This window comes from Quercus lobata, chromosome 4 (genome assembly GCF_001633185.2).
Source record: "Quercus lobata isolate SW786 chromosome 4, ValleyOak3.0 Primary Assembly, whole genome shotgun sequence".
Lineage (NCBI taxonomy): Eukaryota > Viridiplantae > Streptophyta > Magnoliopsida > Fagales > Fagaceae > Quercus > Quercus lobata.
This window is the reverse complement of record NC_044907.1, coordinates 85,633,880-85,654,220: the sequence shown is the minus strand read 5'-3', so window position 1 is coordinate 85,654,220 and position 20,341 is coordinate 85,633,880. Positions and strand designations below refer to the sequence as shown.

The 20,341-nt window shown below is 34.5% G+C and overlaps 1 long non-coding RNA gene across 4 annotated transcripts; it reads right to left on the bottom strand.

The window, feature by feature from the left end:
- Positions 1–14,000: 14,000 nt before the first annotated feature.
- LOC115984222 lies at positions 14,001–17,052 on the bottom strand. 4 transcript variants are annotated; one of them, XR_004090431.1, is made up of 5 exons: positions 16,857–17,052; positions 15,533–15,542; positions 15,373–15,423; positions 14,397–14,802; positions 14,001–14,301 (listed from the first exon to the last, which is right to left on the bottom strand). It is a non-coding gene; the product is annotated as an uncharacterized LOC115984222 (long non-coding RNA). The 4 variants fall into 4 exon arrangements; XR_004090432.1 differs by having other exon boundaries at positions 14,780–14,802; XR_004090429.1 differs by having other exon boundaries at positions 14,001–14,802; positions 16,857–17,051.
- Between the last annotated feature and the right edge of the window lie 3,289 nt (positions 17,053–20,341).

Genomic DNA, 20,341 nt, shown 5'->3' with positions numbered 1-20,341 from the left:
AATTTGATTTTAATACTGAGATTACTTTTTTAATCTAATAATAACAACCTGCTACTTAAAATTTGTTGTAAAAATATTGTAAAAATTGTGTGTACCTATCATTTCTTAAAAAAAAATAAATAAATAATAGAATTGTGGCAATGGGATTGCCGAAATTCCCATTGCCACAATTTTTTTTCCCCCCTCACATTTTCGGTAATGCCATTGCCGATATAGGTGAAAATTTTCTACACCTATTTCGGCAATCCCATTGCCACAATTCTATTATTAATTTTTTTTTTTAAAGAAATGATAGGTACATCAATTTTTACAATATTTTTACAACAAATTTTAAGTGGTAGGTTGTTATTATTAGATTAAAAAAGTAATCTCAGTGTTAAAATCAAATTTGAACTAATAATAACTAATCACCTATGATTTGTTGTGAAAGTATTATAAAAATATTGTGAACGTAACACTTTTTTTTAAATTTCTTCCCAGATTTCAGCAACAATATTTTTTTTTCCCTCCCATTTTCGGCAATGACATTGCCACAATTCCATTCAATTTGGCCACAATTACCAAAAAAAATATATTCTTTTTTTTTTCCCTATTTCGGCAATGGCATTGCCGCAATTGCTTTTTTTTTTTTTTTTTTTTTAACTCGGACACACAGGACTCGGCAGCAGAATTAGGCAGAGGAATTTCGGTATACACATTGCCGAAATTCAAAATTTTCTCTCTCCACTTTTTTCTTCTTCTCTCTCATACTTTTGGCTGAATTTCGGCAATGGTGATACCGAAATTCAGTCTCTCTCCTCAAAACCCCAAATAACTTTCAACAGTTCCTATAACGCAAATTAAGTTCAGATTTTGCAATATTAACCCAAAAGACTCCTTTTAAACAGGTTAATTTTTTTATTTATAATAAGAGACTTCTAAACGGTGTTTTAGCATAAACAAACAATGTAATGTATCGCTTTTTATCTTATTTGTCAGCACCTCCTTAATTGTAGGAATCCACTTTCTCTCAGCTTCTGCTATTATATATATATAGATATAGATATTAGATACGTTTTGAAATTTTCTTAAAAACAATATCGCTGAAACAATCTGAGTTAAAGTAAAGACAGTCTACACATGTTCAAGAAATCTATTTATTAGTTACTAATTAATACTCAACCACAAAGATGATTTATTGGAATGATTTCTTGTGTTGAACATTTTAGTTTCCTAGCTAAACCGTAGATTTCTTGTGTTAGAACCTCTTTCTTTCTCCCTTGTGTGTGTGTTTGTTTCTAAAAAAAAAAGCTAAACCATACCTCTGAACATCAGTTTCTTAGAAATCTATTTATTAGTTTACATTATCATTTCTAAGTTTTTGTAATTACTTACTTTTCTTTTTAAGTTTAAAATATAGGTTGGATATAAAAGGTATTCGACAAATTTAAAATAAAGTAAATATTTATTTGTTATGCGAGTTAAAAGAGTTGTGTTAAATGGTTCATTTCAAGTTGACACAAATAAATTGGCATATTAAACATGTCTATTACAGGTCATGCGGGTTGACCCACTTGTGACATGTTTCTTATTGTGTCGCACTCGGGTCGAGCCATTTATGACTCAAACCCGCTATGCTCTAACCTTAACCCATAAAAACTTGTGTCGTGTCCATGTCATGTTCACGGGTTGGGTCAAACATTGACCCCCTTATTCATCAGTCAATCAATGTATCATATACTATATATAATAGCAGAAACTAAGAGAAAGTTGATTCTTACAATTAAGGAGGTGCTGACAAATAGGATAACTGCCTATCTAAAATTCAGACACGTTTAACTTTAAAAAGCGATACATTATATTATTTTACCAGGGTAACACCATTTGACAGTGGCTGTGTATATATTAAAAAAAAAAAAAAACTTGGTCAAAAAAAAAAAAAAAAACGTTGCATCTAAAAAAACCCTAGCGACACTGAGATATAGAGAAAGCAAAGGATAAATAAAAAACCTTGCGCCACACTAAAGATTCGTACGGCCGGCCATCGCCATCCCCTATTGAGTTTTTCAGGTACATTCTCTCTCTCCCTCTCTTTCTCTCTATGTGTTTTTGTTGTTTTGATTTGGTTTTGAAACTTTCCTGTGATTTCGGGATAAGTTTCTCCTGTTTCCATGAATTTACGGAATATTCTAGATCTGTTTTGCGAGTTAAAGCATTGACTTTGAATGCACGTGTGCGTGATTCTAGGGTTTTGTTATAATCGCCATTTGAAAGTTCCTTGAATATATATCTATATAGGCTAATTTTGGTTTAGGATTTTGTTGTTCTTTGTTACGATTGGCTTAGTTTTTGTAAAAAAGTTTATTTTTTGTTCAGGTTTCAAAGTTAAATACGATTAAACGTCCTAGAGGTATTGAGATATGGAGATAGAGATCGGCGTTACTTCGACAAAAGGTACGCATCAATTCTCTATGTTCAAACTTGAATTGAAATTCTGATGTTCATTCTCTTTCTTTAGATGTTTTGTTGTGAATATTGATTCTTACAGCATGGACAAGAATGTAGAACCCTAGAATCATGAGAGGCCATCTATAAATCAGACTGACCTCTTTTTCAAATTTGAATTGCATGTTAACATTCTGTGACCATCTATTTGGCCACTAGAAAAAAAAATGAAATAAATTAATTGGGACATAATAATTATACATATCAATTTAATCCAAAATAAAATTTTAATTTAATACAAACAAAGATGAGATAAACAGAAAAAAAAAAATCAAATTTTACATGGATTATTATCAAAGTTAGGGTCCATGGATACCAAGATATAGGTGTGTATTTGGTAGTGGGGCTATGGGGGTGGTATTGAAGAGCCTCTCAGCCAATTGCATATCCAAGAAAAAAAAAATGTACAAATACTACCAATTGCCTCACATTTGTTTCATAATTCATTTCTTCCACCATGCTGATATCTTCTAGACTTCATCCTTGAAATTTATTGTTCATATTCATTGTTCATAAATAACTAAATCATTTAGATTTATCATGGTATGAATTACAATTTGTCTTCCTCAATATATCTATATTAAAATTTTTCCCCCTGCTTAATTGTCTAGGGTTCTTCTTTTACCCTTTTTAAAAAATACATTGGTTGATTCTCTTTCTTTGGATGCTTTGGTTTGGTTTTTTATTTTGGTAACATTAGGGACTTATCCTTTGATTTATTATAGTTAAAAGTAAAATTTCAACCTGGATTGTTTAAAATCTTTATGTATAAGATGAAAACAAACTTTCCAGTTCAAATTTGTGCCAAAAAGTGTTACTGTTTGATGTTAATCTTGCTTTAAGTATTTATTTTATATATCCTTGATTATTGGAAGCCAAATCCTTAGCCATCATCATATGAGAAATAGTCAACAGATTGTTAAAAACTAAAACAATCTTTCATATTTTTGCAACTCAAACCATATTACAATGTTTGTTTCCACTTCTTTTGTAGTCTCTCTTTCATCTTTCTTTGTTGTGATTTTAAAAACTTCTTACCCTGTCATTTTGTTGAATACTGAGTTCTTTGCCAGGTACAACACGGGTATTTTGCAAGAAGAGTTGCTGCATCAAACTAAGAGGTTTGGATAGCTTGATTTTCCCTCTATTTATCTTATAATTTGAATTAAATTTTCTCCGTTGATCTGTTTGGTTTTGATTTGGCTTTGAATTGCATATTTTAATTTGCTTTTTTCTTCATTTAAAAAAAAAAAATTCAATGAATCCTTATTTTGTATTCTATTGAACTATATAACTGTTATGATTTTTTTTTTTTTTGCTATGCTTTTAGGGGCTTGCATTTGGTACCTCCACCATATTCATGTATTGGACTGACTTGATATAAAAACCATTTCACACCACTTAATAAAAGCCCTGAATTACCACATCCTTAAGCAAACGGCACCTTCCTCAAAGAAAATTTGACACCCACTCTGTTTCGCATCTTTTCTACAGCACCTATGCCCAAGGTCAGCATTTTGTTACTTGATGTGTTATGCTCTTTATTTTGATGCTTTCTTCTTGATTTATCATAATCCAGTTTTTTTGTGGGTGGCATCATGGGGTTTAGCCCTTGAATATGTGTAGTAAAAAACATGTTTGCCATTCAATAGTGGTTGATTTCACAATGTTGCTGCTCTGAGCATCTATTATTTGAAACTAAAAAGTCTAAAACCTCTTTAATGTTTGTTCTAAAAAGTCATGTTTTCCGTTTGATTGTATATTTGTTTAAAGGAATTTATAATTGTTTTAAAGAATGAATGAATCTTTTTTGGCAGAAAAATATGTTTCTTTTTCATTTATTGAATTTGATTAAATAGCACATGTTATCATTTTCTAATGAAGTAGATCCGTTAATTTTCCGCTGTGCACATGTATATTTTCCATCACACAAAACCCTACGGTGCACATATATAGCAACTTTTTCACAAGAATGATGAACTAGGGTAAAACTTTGTCTCCGGTTACAAATTGCTTGAACAAACTTTGCTCAACACTTGTGCAACTTGTGTACCCTTTGATGGCCCTTAAAATGATCATTTTATTTGTCTAGGGTTAGAAGAAAGGAAAGCCCAAACACATAATCCTGGGTTAGAGTCAAAACAGAACTGGAATTCTGTTTTTCATAAAGCTCGACAGATACCTGTCTGTCAAGCAGCTGTCGAGCCATGGGGTTGGAACAGCTTCTTAAGCTCGATGGATAGCTAGCTATCGAGCTTTAATGAACAACACTTCTCAGCTTGAATCTTGGACAAACTTGCATGTCTTCAACCCTTGATCTTGAAACACAGTTTCTTGAAGTATTAAACACATCCTAGATCTACCCAAATACAAGTAAAGTGTGTTTTGTCAACAGATAAGCCAATTACATAAAATAGTAACATATGTTTCTAACAAATGAATCACATATGTCCTAACACATCCAACATCTCCATCTTTGGGACCTTGGCTTGCAGTCAATCTCTTCTTTTCTTTGAAGCCGCAAGTGAGAGACGGACCAAAATGGTTCAAAGTTACTAACGATTGCCATGGTGCCATCTATTGTAGCTCTACATTGTTGCCTGCAGTGGCTTTCACCTCAGAAAATGATACATTGGCAATGGGATCGGCCTTGAGAATGAAAGTGCGAACAACAGCATCATGACTATCTATGCCAAAGTCATCTTACAAGAAATTATGCTGCAACACACTCAACAATCCCTATTGGCATGAAAAGGGGTTGGGCGAATTTTGACTTGCCACAACAAATTTTTACTTGCAGAGAAATTGCGGCTTCATTCTCAAACAAACAGAATTGCTAGCTGTGCATCGACAATTGCATTAAAGGAATAGTGTTTGTAACATTGCCACAAACATAAGCATCTCCATACCAGACGGGCAGTGTCGTAATCAAATGATAGATGCTCTATGAAATCACCAATCTCGACACCAACACTCTCTAGTAACGAAGCTATGGAACACATTTTTTACTCAATGGTCTCAACACTTGATGCTTTATAATTATCAAGCGGCCAAACAAGCAATAATACTCTAAGCATGAAATTTCTTGCATATGAGTAAGCTTATGCTTTTTCAACACTCGACTACCTTCTTTAGCTTTAAAAAGGTCACGTCATAATAAGTAATGCTTGGAGCGAAGAAAGGGAAAGCCGCTGGGTGCGCCTCTCTGACCCTTTTGTAGTCGCCAACGACCTTGTCTTCTACGTTGCATAATTAGTAACACCTTCGGTTTCTTAATGTTAATGCCCATCCCAATGGTGTCTCAACCAACATTTCCTCATTATTACAACAAGCATGTAGCAACAACTTGTGACCCTATCTTCTGCTTGCATTTGTCACAAGGACACGATACAGGGGGTTTGCCAGTGCCAGCACATATAGCAACTATTTCACACCCCTATACTACATTGCCAAGTGATACCTTCACTCCTGTCCATCTCAAATGAGTTGTACCAAGGAGGCTAGCAGTATCACTCATGGCTACAACTTCATCAAAACTAATCTTGGCAAACACAATCTTGCCAAATTGACCAACAAGCAAGTAACTCAAAAATTACAGCATCCCCAATGTGGCCCAATTATTCAAGATAGCCTCTCATTCATCATCACTTTCTCTTATAAACCCAAGTTAAAATTACAATCAATTATCTACTCATTCTGCTTCCAACACAATGACCAACTCAAAGTCAGGTATAGCCGCATTGCAAACTAATTTCTATGCCTTGCGACTATCAGGATCAATGGGAATCGTCCTCGACATGAGCTTCGACTTCAATGAGAGCCATGGCTCAACCTCATAAGTTGATACCTCTCAGTGGGTCTGTGATTTCCCAAAGAATATCCATCCTACACAATCAGTGACACATCCAAATACATCCGAGAGATCAGCCAAAAAAAAAAAAAAAACTCACCAAGGTAAGCGTCACATCCGACTTTATCGGGTTTGCACAAAGAACAGCTTCAACATCTCGTCGCTTCATTTTGCATCAATCTCTTACAACAAAAACCTCGCTCCTTAGTGACGAAGGTTCATTCCTCTTCGCCAACAACATTGCTTAGCCAAAATCGGAACAGATGGTCCTGCGACCATGGGTGGTGAGCTACCGCAAGCCCGTTTAAACATTGTCGACAAAACAGCCTTTCTACTCGCCGATGGGTTATCTCTCTCTTCTTCAGCAGCGACGCTTTGTCCCATCTAGAGCCTACAACGAGCATCTTTATACTTCTTTGATTATGGTGGTGGAACACCATCGCTCTTATCTCCTTCATTTTGCAACCAACATCTCACCATCCTCCTTGGGGTTTGGCCTCATAGGTGCAAGATTGAAGGTGGATACAACAAGGCTTTGAAAAAATCTGATGAGCTTAAGGGATTTTAAAATATAAAAGATTTACAAGAGCCTGATTCCAAGAGTTTTGCGAAAAGGAATTCTGAAGCTTTTGGAGAAGTGATCGATGCCAAGAACCTGAAAAGCCAAAGAAAAAAGCAAAGTTATAGTGATTATATCACAAAGTGAAGATGGCATGGAGGTGATATGAATGCCTTTGACATAAAGGCTACAGGAAGTGAAACCCCTTAGGCACCTCGTGCAATATTGTTACAAGAGAAGGAGGTGCGTTGGCTAAAGCAAAATTAATGAAAGAATGGAATGGTATGTTAGCTTTCATCTAAGCAGAAAGTGAAGCTTTTGGCCTAGAAGCTAAAAGCAACTGGGTGGAGGAAATCTAATGGTACCTGTGGGTGACTAAAGAAAAGCAACTTGAACAGAAAAGTCAAAGGCCATAATGTGGTAAAGCAAAAGTGGCATGGGGCCTTTGCAAAACTGAGGAATTCTCTACAATTTGATATTAAGGATTTTTGTTTTTAAAAGTTGGCTACAGGAGGTGAAATTAGAGTAGTTAGCGTGGCATACTATCACAAGACAAAGCAGCTAGAAATTAAAAAAGCCAATTTTTATTGGAAGACAAGTTACAGGAATGCTAAGGGAATGAGCTTGAAGATTCCAAGGCCAAGTATGCATGTATGTTACAAAACAAGTGGTGTAAAGACTTAAACCACCTAGTCATCCAAGGAAGAAATGTTGAAATTCGTCATGGTAGCAAGAAGGCCACTTAAGCCATCCTATGAAGAGAAATTAAGTTACATGTGGGACATGAAAAGCAAGAACCGTTTCGGGTTGGACCTATCACTTGGTTACAACTCGATTTTCTTGGACTCATGACCACAACATTTCAACAAATGAGTTTCTTTGACTTGCAATTTTTCTTACAAGTGGGTGTCATGACGCACGACATTTCTACAAGTGAGTTTCATCAACCCGTACCTTCTCAACAAAAAATGAAGCGTTTGGATGGACTAATTCCTAAACCCGCAAAATCTACAAGCAATGGGAAACATCAACTACTCACACGCATGCCACAAGCGCCATGCGTGCTCAAGGGGCTAATGTTGATACCCATTTTCGCGACACATTCTCTATAAGCCCGACCTCATTATGGGCCCAATTCATGTATAATATTATTTTTTATTCTTTTAAGCATGGCCCAAGCCCATGCAACATATTGGGGAAATTGAGGGAGTGTGGTTTGGAGGGTATGGGTCGATTCCTTTCGGACCTTTTGCATGAGCCCAACCCATGCGTGCTACCAAGTGGGCAAGGGACACTGGTAGCAACTCAGGCTCATGGAGGAGGTCTTGTACCCAAAATTTCCACCTCAAAAGAGCTTTTATGCTCTGGGTGACTGTGCCCCTAATTTTCAGCCCAGCTCCTTTTTCCACACCAAAACACAGCTGACTCTAAGAAAAAGGCTGAACAGCCTAGCCCACTCAGCTACCCAAATGTAGTTTTCTAAGGCTTGCAAAGACCAGAGACAGTAGCCATGAAGAGGAAATAACTTTGTTTCCAAAATCATATAAAAAGCAAGGCATCCCTCTTACCCAATTAAATCAAATCTGACCATAACTTCTTTGATTCATACCTTAGGGTTCAAAGTCTCTTCTATTGACCAAAAACAGTCACTTAGAGCAACCCAAGTTCAATACAAAAGGCCTCAATTAGATTCAAAATCAACTAACCATGTTCTACACACATACCTGAAAATTCAAAGCTAAAGCCCATTTAGCCAGTCAACAATCTCACAATTTCGAAGCTTGGGGGTGGAAATATGGGTACAGGGGAACCTTCCTCACAACCTCTCTCAATTTCCTCTTCTTGGTGACTGTGGGTCAAAGTTTCAGACCTGTTGAATCATGTTTTCCCCATAGAGCTAAAACTTGAGAGCAAAAATCCACTAAGCCAGGAAACATTCTCACAATTCTGAACCTTAGGGGTGGAAATATGGGTATAGAAGAACCTTCCCTCTCTTCCTCACAACCTCTCTCAATTTCCTCTTCTTGGTGACTATGGGTTGAAGTTTCAGACCTGTTATGTTTTGATGCTTTTTCTACACTTTTGTTATTAGCATTTTGATTCTCTCTTGTCAAAGCACCATTAACCTTTTGTTCATTATACATTTGGAATTTTGGGCTTGATTCTCCATAATAAACACCTCTAAAGAATCCAAGGGAAGATTTGGGCTGTTCTCGCATTTTCGGCCCCTGTCGCAAAAACGTCCTCCACAGTCACATTGATTTCTCCTTCTAATTCAAGGTTTGATTATTTTGTATTCTTTGAAGTTTAATTTGTTTGTCTCTCTTTGTCAATCACCCCATTTTTTGAAGAAAAAAAAATGTTGTTGCTAAGGTGGACTTAACTAACAAAACTTTTTATTACATGCATGGAAATTGTTTGATAAAATACCTGAATGTTTTATTCTTTTTATAGAATCTAACTTTGTAAAATTTTCCATTTTGCGGGTCTAATACATGGACATGTATATTTCTTCCTACAGGATATACATGATTTGGTAAGGGCCATTTTTTTTTTAAGTCAATTTATTTTTTATCTTATTTTTGTGTAATGTACTTTTATTATAGTTCCCCTCTCCCCTCCCCCCCCCCCCGGTTTTAATGTTTATGTGAAAGTACGAGCTAGCATGGGCAAAAAAAGTTAAAAGACTCACCTTGGTACGGGCTTTCCCCCTTTCATCAATTAAATAGACACTCATTAGCTTGGACTCAAGCTAAATGTCTAACAAGCATGTACACAAGCCAATTCATGTTCCCTGTTGTGGACACAAGGGAAAGAGTGTCGGAATCGCCACCTAGTTATATGGTCAGGGAACCATGAATATAGCATCCTTTCAAAGAAGAACCATTGATCTTACTATCAAAGTATGAGTTCAGAATTTAGATACATTCTTGGGAAGGTGTTAGGCACCCAAGACCGCCCAACCCTAAGATTGGCCTCCCATCATTTTGTCTTATGTCTTAACCTCATTAAAAGCATGTTCAACACTTGCATCTAGACTCACACACACTAGCATACATCTAACCATACAACATGACATCTCTTATCCCAAACAAAACACACTTATCTATTGATAGGCCAAAAACGAATTGACCCCTTGTGATAAATTAATTAATTAATTAGCCAAGTTTATTAATTAATCAAATTAACATGCAAAGTACGTGGTAGCACAAACAAATCACCAATAAACTTAGTATGCAGTGGAAAAAAAATTAACACAATGATTTGTTTACGAATGGGGAAAACCTAACAGCAAAAACTCCATCGGGTGATTTTTAGGTCACCACTCTCAAAATTCCACTATTATCAAAACAAGCGGTTACAAGTAAAGGAATCTCAGTACCTTATACCAACTTACAGTTGAACCCTTAACCAAATTGTTGGGGTTTATGCCCTAGAATCCAATTTATTGGCATGTCATAAATAATTAAATAGTTTAATTATATGAGACTATTTATAAATGAACTAATGGGACATTATCTTAATCCATGAGATGTATAGTATGTGATTTATGTGAAAAGTCACAAAAAGATATAAATCACAAGTTCTTTGTAAACTCAGAATTTTAGTTCGTAGTCGGTGATGAAATTGGGCATTTCATCTGCGAAGACTATAACATATCAACTAAGATGATTTGTCTTGATCATGGAAGTGGAGACTTCTAGTTGATATGTTGATATGTTTTAAGAGTTAAGACATATTGAACTGGACCTTTGTGAGATTTATTATTCTCCTAACGACTGTCAAATGAATAATAAATCTCACGACTTCTATTTACATCAACTCTAAATCCTGAGAGAATAATGGACCTGATCATGAGATGTAGGTTGCTTTGATATATCAGGAGTGAGATCTCTTAGTTACAGTCAAAACCTCAGTATGTTGGACAGCCGCATTTAGTGTTGATGGAACATATATTCTCAAGATGGATTTCATAATCTCTTAACGGAGATATAAAATATTCCCTTGAAATAAGTTTAATGGGTTTGGTTATTCAGAGTGTTGGGCCCAACCACATTAGTAAGGAGTAACTAAAGTATATATTTATGAAATTGGATTTCATAAATATATGATGAATAACATAAAGGATTAAACCGAGTACTCAAGGATTAAGATGTAGTAATCTTCAAAGTGGCAGTCTACATTCATGACTTTGTATTACTACGAATATTTTAATAAAGGGGTTGTATGTATAATAAAGTCTTGGAATATAATTTATAGATAAGGCCTAGAGTGCAACTATATTTATATAGTGGTATTAAATATAGTTAATGGTAACTTTGGACTTGTCAAGAGTTGACAGAAAAGCCCAAGGCCTATTAGAGTTAGTGTCTTATTGGTCCCTTTTGGTCCCACTTCAAGCCACACACTTAAACCCAATTGGAAAGGTCCAAAAGACTAACCCAATTAGATAATCAGTTATATATAAGGAGAGAAACATACAGAATTTCATAAGCTTTTCATATAAGACTTTTCATAAGGGTCTTTCATTAAGATCATAAAAAGAATGGAATGGTGTATATGAGTGTTGGACATTCTTTTATTCTCTCCTTGGAAACTGATTGAGAGACCACACTTCTTGGGCATCAAGTGAAATTGAAGTAAAGATTAAAAGTTTTCCCAAGTGTTTCTAATTTTGTTTAGAATTTCACCACACCAAGGTACGCTTTCTATTCTTTATTCTAGAATTCAAGGTTACATGTTATCTTTCATGAATGAAGTAGATCCGTGTTTGTTGCTTCCGTTGTGTGTTTTGTATGAGATACAAAACCAGATTTTCCAACACCAATACCTAATTTGACTTGTTCTGTAGTGACAATTTCCCCTTTTGATGCACGGCTCCCAAGTACGTGACTAACTAATGCACGGATTCCAGTACGCGACTTCAATCACTAACTAAAAAAGGTTGTTGGCTGCAAAGTTCTTCAGTTCATCCCAACAATGAAGATCAAGAAGATGTTTGGTCACAAAACCCTACGGTACACATACACAGTAACTTCTTCACAATAATGATGAACTTGGGCAAAACTATGTCTCCGGTTACAAATTGTTTGAACAAATTTTGCTCAACACTTATGCAACTTGTATACACTTTGATGGCCCTTAAAATAATCGTTTTATATGTCTAGGGTTAGAAGAAAAGAAGGCCTAAACACATAATCACAGATTAAAGTCAAAATAGAACTGGAATTCTATTTTTCATAAAGCTCGACAAATAGCTGTCTGTTGAGGTGCTGTCGAGCCTCGGGGGTGGAACAGCTTCTTAAGCTTGATGGATAGCTAGCTGTCGAGCTTTAATGAACAACACTTGTTCAACTTGAATCTTGGACAGACTTGCATGTCTTCAACACTTGATCTTGAAACACAGTTTCTTGAAGTATTAAACACATCTTAGATCTACCCAAATATAAGTAAAGTGTGTTTTGTCAAAGGATAAGTCAATTACATAAAATAATGACATATATTCCTAACAAATGAATCACATATGTCCCAACAATCTCCCTATTTGGCAATCCATGACAAAACCACTACAAACAAATGAACATATGAGAGAAGTCATAAATCACTCAACTCGTATTCACTTGTTAAATACAATAAAATCTATCATAACACAAACTCTTGAAAAACTTTGCAAGAAGAGAGTTTATGGCAAGTAGACTTTGACAACCTGTATTTCTGAAATACTTTAAACAAAACTTATCAAAGCATCTTTGTGTGAAACAGAAATAATAGATTGCATACACGTAATAAGAAGCATGTGCATAAAGAGAGAAAAGAAACAACACATGTAAGGGTAGGTGAAAGAAACATACATCAATATATATAAAAAAGATAAGTACAATGTATGTCAAAAATGGTCACAAGACCCATGTACAAAAATAAATGTATCTAATATATAGAAAAGAAAAAAATACATGTAATTCTCACTACATCCCTCAGATATCAACACTCCCCCTAACAAAATGTCCTATACTAACTCTCCCCCTAAGAATGACTACTCTCATATCTAAAACTACTCCCCCTTTTTGTCACGAGTGACAAAGGGTAAAAGTGTCAAGTAGACATCTCATCGGTAGAACTAGCATCTCCATCATCATCATCCGAAGCATCATCGTCATCACCATCATCATCACCATCATCATCATTATCATCCTCAGATTCAGAAGCAATTGAAGGAGGTGATGGAGGAGAAGTCTCAGGAGCAAAACTACCCATGGTCGCCTGTCGCTGTGTAATACGACTGACACGAACGTTCACCTGATACAACTCCGTAGAGAGTCACTACAAGAAAACTGGGCTATTGTGGGGGGCCAAAAGCGCCACTAAAGCCCAAAAAAGCGCCGCTAAAGGTACATATGACCTATAGCGGCGGGTGCTATTGCGGCGGGCCGTCCCGCCAGTGCTGCAGTGCCGCTATAGGTCAATTGCGGCGATCGCTAAAAGCGCCGCAATAGATCTGTCATTTAGCGGCGCTTTTTGATCTATTGCGGCGGGCTAAAAACCGCCGCCATATTAGGTTGCCATTCCGGTCAAGTGGCCTTTAGCGGCAAGATAAGCCCGCCGCTATAGGTTGTCACCTATAGCGGCGGTAAATAAGCGCTGCTATAGGGCTCCATGGAGAACGTACCCTATGTACCTTTTAGCAGCGGCTTTGCCCGCCGCTATATGTTTGAAGCTTTAGCGGCGGGCGATAAACGCCACTATAGGTCTTCAATTATTTCATAATCTTAGTCCTTTAGCGGCGGTTTTTGCCCGCCGCTATAGGTTTTTTTTTTTTTTTTTTATTCCTCCTGGGTTCTAAAACCACATTTCTATTACAAATAACCTGTAATAATTTTGCACTCCACTAAAACATTACCACAAATGTCTCCAAACTAACATTATATTAACATAAAAACATATTATCAAATACATAACATTGTCTATAATCATCATCATAAGATTAACAAAAGAAAGATGTGATCTTTTGAATAAAACCACCACTTAAATTAAGCTAATACATTAATCAAAGTTTCAAAGTGTTTAAAAATATCCACCAACACTTGAAAAAAATATCCTTCATTCTAGCACCATATTTTAATTTGATACTACCTACACAATATATCTAAGCCCACTACATCATTATAAAAACATAATCATGCCTTTCGAACGAAAAAGAAAAGTTATCACGAAAAGCTACTTTCATGTCAAGCACAGGATTTGTACATCTTAACTTCAAAAAAGATATATAATAAAAACCCCTTCAAGCATTCAAAAACAATTACTAACCATCAGGACTTCCTAAAGGAGGTACACCATGTCCACCAGCACCCATGCGAAGTATAATTGTAATAGCAGGATTAATGAATGCATGCTGACTCCTTCGTATCTTCATAAAAAAAATAAAAATAAAAAACTCATAACTCAGCATTACATATCATTCAACAAGGTGGTCAAGTGTGTGAAGAGCGAGAGAGCACATACCTCATCTATATCTTCAAACGATACAACCACGTATTAAATTTATAAGGAAATCAATGAATAATTTCAAATTCTAATAATAACAATTAAAATCCTAAAATTACCTTCAATAAAATGTTCCATGGAAAGGTTTTTTTTTTTTTTTTAATCACTCTAATTATGTGTATCCATGAATTTATGGAAAAACTTACAATTTACACACAAACTTTGTCACAGAATTAGCCAACACTACAAATGTTATATTTACCCGCTTAAGAGTAAAAAAAAAAAGGTACTAGGAAAGGAGTGCAAGAAGGATGGGCTTGATAGCTATGTTGTCCAAAAACCTCATAGGAGGACACTACAAATTTATGACCAACAATACCAAAGATGTAGACACAACTAACCAGAAATTCCAGCATATGTTTTCCTACAAAAAATTTAGGAAAAATTACAATTTATTATTTACTCTACGTCCCTCACTTTTAAATATTAACTGGTTTGGATTAAACTATATATTTTGGTGAATCAATCAATTATCTACTTTAAATCATGTTACACAAAATCTTTCTTCATTCTTTCCTTCAAACCTTGCTTCCAAAATGTATTAATGACTCCACTCCACAAGAACACCATGATAATTGAGGATAATAATGGGAAAAAGGTTGTTCACAACTAGGATGTCAATTAGAGGATGTTGATGTGATATCACTTGAGGGTTCATCAAAACGTACCAATTTAATCCAAATTGTAAGGAGGTTTTGCTTTGTTTATCTAAGAGTAAAGTAAAGTGTAATAGACCTAACCTCAGGGAGATGAATTTCAATTTGCACAAATTTTTAACTTCTCATGCTATCAAACATGAAACATTTAAAGGAAGTATACAGCACTAATTACAAAAATAATAATAGCTTTTTCTTCTCAAAAAACTAGTATTATAAACAGGAGAGCCTAACAAATATGAAATTAAAAACATGATAATTAAGAAACTCCCACTCACATAGCTAAGCAGTGCTGAAACGACAAAGAACATGAATCCCATAAGTGTTATCTGACAAAATATAAAGATTACTGTCAGTGAATAGGCATGAGTATATTACATCAAAGCAAAAGTTACAAATGAATGCAACGATACAAAGAAGGAGCCAAGATTACAATACCATGTTTGGACTGATAAAAGATCCCGAATGCAACACCAAAAATCAAAGAAAAAGATAAAAGTCAGCATATCTCAATAAAATAAAATACTAAAACTTGCCTGGAGAAAAATCATTAACAAATCGTACATAGTCAGACTGATAGAAGTTCCTAATAAGGTGAAACTATAAAATATTAAAGCCATAAATAAATCACACACACAAAGGCAGGCATAAATAAATCTAAGGAAGCTCCCACGACCCACCAACCCAATAAAGTTTCAGAATTGAACATACCCAACTGACCCCTTTCAACCACAAAACAAATATAACAATATCAATACATGACAAGATCAAAACAATAAAAAAAGATCCAAAAGACAAAACCCACATCACATATGAAGTCACAAACACCAAAAATCAAATCTTTACCCAGAACCCAATTCAAAACAACCAAAAACAATAACTTTTCACAACAAGAATCAAAACCCATGTTTTATATAATGAATAGAATTGAACCAAAAAAATCCAGATCCAAAAAACAAAGATTTGGGATTAAAGGTACAACCTTGACAGAGAAGGTAGAAGGAGCACCACCGTGAGGCCGAAGGAGTGTTAGAATCACATTGAACTTGCTATCATCAATTTAGCATATAATCACTTTGAACTTGAGCAAAAATTATAATTAGTGATAGAAATTTATACAAAGAACTATGAGCACAAATTACAAAGTGATAGATATTTAAACAAGCAAACTCCCGTCAATTTAACCCAACTTAAACATCCATTCTTGTAACATTAGCATATCGACCAAAAAGACTTCAACCTTTCATCTTTCCACTTAGGCAGTAACAAATGATAGCTCACGTGATGCTACCCCGCAGAATCTTAAAAACAAAACCTACATTGACCAATAAAATTACTTAACTAAATTGTACAACCTAATCACCTACGGTTTCTCACTTAATTAGGATGGGTTCTAAGTTAAGTTGATGATTTTCTAACTATCCAAACCAAAAAATAACTACAAATTTCCTCAGTTCTTTCTTTGCAATCAAAATTAGACCAATGCTTAACTAAAACACTTAATCATCCACAGTTTCCAAAACTTGTTCTACAAATTATAGCTCATCTTGGCACAATCAAGTAACAAAAATCAACTAAGCCCTAAAAATGTCATCTCAACAAATCAACATGTTTATTTTTTAAAAAATAAACCGAAATGAGAAAGGTAGAGAGGAAAATTTGGAAAATAGTCTATTAAACAAAAGATTCTAGAGTTTTCTTGCAATTTTCCTGGTAACCAAACAGCAAGTTAAGGAATCAGAAAGAATAGATTGGTACGGACTTGCAGAGATCGTCGAGGAGTTCCTGGGGAGGGAGGCCGTTTTTCAGGAGTTCCTAGCGAGCTGAGTGTCGCGTTCGCGACGCTGAAGCGTCGCTGTTGAGCTTCAGCTCGCCGATGAAGCTGAACGGCGACGCTTCAGCGTCGCGATCGGCGAGCTGAGCTTCAGCTCGCCGATGAAGCTCAACGGTGAGCTGAGCGTCGCGATCGGCGAGCTGAGCGTCATCTTCGCGACGCTGAAGCGTCGCCATTGAAGATTAACGGCGAGTTGAGCGTCGCCGTTGAGCTTGAAACTCAACGGCGACGCTTCAGCGTCGCGATCGGCGAGCTGAGTGTCGCGATCGCGACGCATCAGCTCGCCGATCGCGACGCTGAAGCGTCGCCGTTAGCTTCAACTCGCCGATGAAGCTCAACAGCGACGATTTAGCTTGCCGAAGCGTCGCCGTTGAGCTTCATCGGCGACGATTGGCTCAAAAGAGCTGCTTTGGGTTTTTTTGGTCAAGCTCTGCTTTTTTTTTTTTTTTTTTTTGACTGAAATGCTTGGTTTGAAATGATTTAAGGTAGCTGGGTATTGTATTGATATGCATAACACGCGTGTTAACCACTAAGGCAACATACGTTTCAGTTGTCCATTATTATTATCTATATATAATATAAAATTAAAAATTCTGACTTTCTTTAAATTTAGGATTAAAAAAATAATAATAATTTTTTTAATTAAATCTCACATTATAATTTTTTAATACATAAAAAAAAAAAGACTAACTTTAAGTTTCAATAAAAAAGAAAGACTCACGTAAAAAAAAAAAGTTACACCAACTAATAACTTATTGCTGATTTCATATTTTGAAAATCCAACCGTTGGATCACATTTTCTATATGTTCTTAACGTGCATGTCAATTTTCAGGCCAATCGGGTGTAATTTACCATATGATTTATAAACTCATCTTTTATGCGTTATTTTAAACAACAAAAACTTGAATTTAAACAATTGATTGATAACATGGTTATTAATCTTTATTCACCTTGAAATTTGGTAAGCAAGAAAAATATATCAGATAATGTAATCTAACGGTAGATTTATCAAAATTCACATCGAATTAAGAAATATAGCGTTGGATTCAAGTTACACTTGATGTAACTCTAAAAAATGTCACACAAACTAATAACATATTGTTGAACTCATATTTTGAAAATCCAACCGTTGGATCACATTTTCTATATGTTCTTAACGTACATGCCAATTTCCATGTCAATCGGATGTAATTTACCCTTTGATCTTTAAACTCATCTTTTATGCATTATTTTAAATTACGAAAACTTGAATTAAAACAATTGATTGATGACATAGCTATTAATTTTTTATCACCTTGAAATTTTGTAAGCATGAAAAATATATGAAGATAATGTAATCTAACGGTAGATTTGTCAAAATTCACATCGAATTAAGAAATACAAGATTGGGTTCAAGTTACCCTTGATGTAACTCTAAAAAATGTCACACAAACTAATAACATATTGTTGAATTTATATTTTAAAAATCCAACCGTTGGATCACATTTTCTATATGTTCTTAACGTGCATGCCAATTTTCATGCCAATCGGATGTAATTTACCCTTTGATCTTTAAACTCATCTTTTATGCGTTATTTTAAATTACGAAAACTTGAATTAAAACAATTGATTGATGACATAGCTACTAATTTTTGATCACCTTGAAATTTTGTAAGCATGAAAAATATATGAAGATAATGTAATCTAACGGTAGATTTGTCAAAATTCACATCGAATTAAGAAATATAAGATTGGGTTCAAGTTACACTTGATGTAACTCTAAAAAATGTCACACAAACTAATAACTTATTGTTGAATTCATATTTTAAAAATCCAACCGTTGGATCACATTTTCTATATGTTCTTAACGTGCATGCCAATTTTAATGTCAATCGGATGTAATTTACACTTTGATCTTTAAACTCATCTTTTATGCGTTATTTTAAATTATGAAAACTTGAATTAAAACAATTGATTGATGACATAGCTATTAATTTTTGATTACCTTGAAATTTTGTAAGCACGAAAAATATGTGAAAATAATATAATCTAACGGTAGATTTGTCAAAATTCACATCGAATTAAGAAATATAAGATCGGGTTCAAGTTACACTTGATGTAACTCTAAAAAATGTCACACAAACTAATAACTTATTGTTGAATTCATATTTTAAAAATCCAACCGTTGGATCACATTTTCTATATGTTTTTAACGTGCATGCCAATTTTTACGCCAATCGAATGTAATTTACCCCTTCATCTTTAAACTCATCTTTTATGCGTTATTTTAAATTACGAAAACTTGAATTAAAACAATTGATTGATGACATAGCTATTAATCTTTGATCACCTTGAAATTTTGTAAGCATTAAAAATATATGAAGATAATGTAATCTAACGGTATATTTGTCAAAATTCACATCGAATTAAGAAATATAAGATTGGGTTCAAGTTACACTTGATGTAACTCTAAAAAATGTCACACAAACTAATAACTTACTGTTGAATTCATATTTTGAAAATCCAACCGTTGGATCATATTTTCTATATGTTTTTAACATGCATGCCAATTTTCTTGCCAATCGGATGTAATTTACCCATTGATCTTTAAACTCATCATTTATGCATTATTTTAAACTACAAAAACTTGAACTAACACAATTGATTGATGACATAGCTATTAATCTTTAATCACCTTGAAATTTTGTAAGCATGAAAAATATATGAAGATAATGTGATCTAACGGTAGATTTGTCAAAATTCACATTGAATTAATAAATATAAGAGTGGGTTCAAGTTACACTTGATGTAACTCTAAAAAATGTCACACAAACTAATAACTTATTGTTGAATTCATATTTTGAAAATCCGACCATTGGATCACATTTTCTATATGTTCTTAACCACATGCCAATTTTCATGCCAATCGGATGTAATTTACCCTTTGATCTTTAAATTCATCTTTTATGCGTTATTTTAAACTACGAAAACTTGAATTAAAACAATTGATTGATGACATAGCTATTAATCTTTGATCACCTTGAAATTTTGTAAGCAAGAAAAATATATGAAGATAATGTAATCTAACGGTAGATTTGTCAAAATTCAATTAAGAAATATAAGATTGAGCTCAAGTTACACTTGATGTAACTCTAAAAAATGTCACACAAACTAATAACTTATTTTTGAATTCATATTTTAAAAATCCAACCGTTGGATCACATTTTCTATATGTTCTTAACATGCATGCCAATTTTCATGCCAATCGGATGTAATTTACCCTTTGATCTTTAAACTCATCTTTTATGCGTCATTTTAAATTACAAAAACTTGAATTAAAACAATTGATTGATGACATAGCTATTAATCTTTGATCACTTTGAAATTTTGTAAGCATGAAAAATATATGAAAATAATATAATCTAACGGCAAA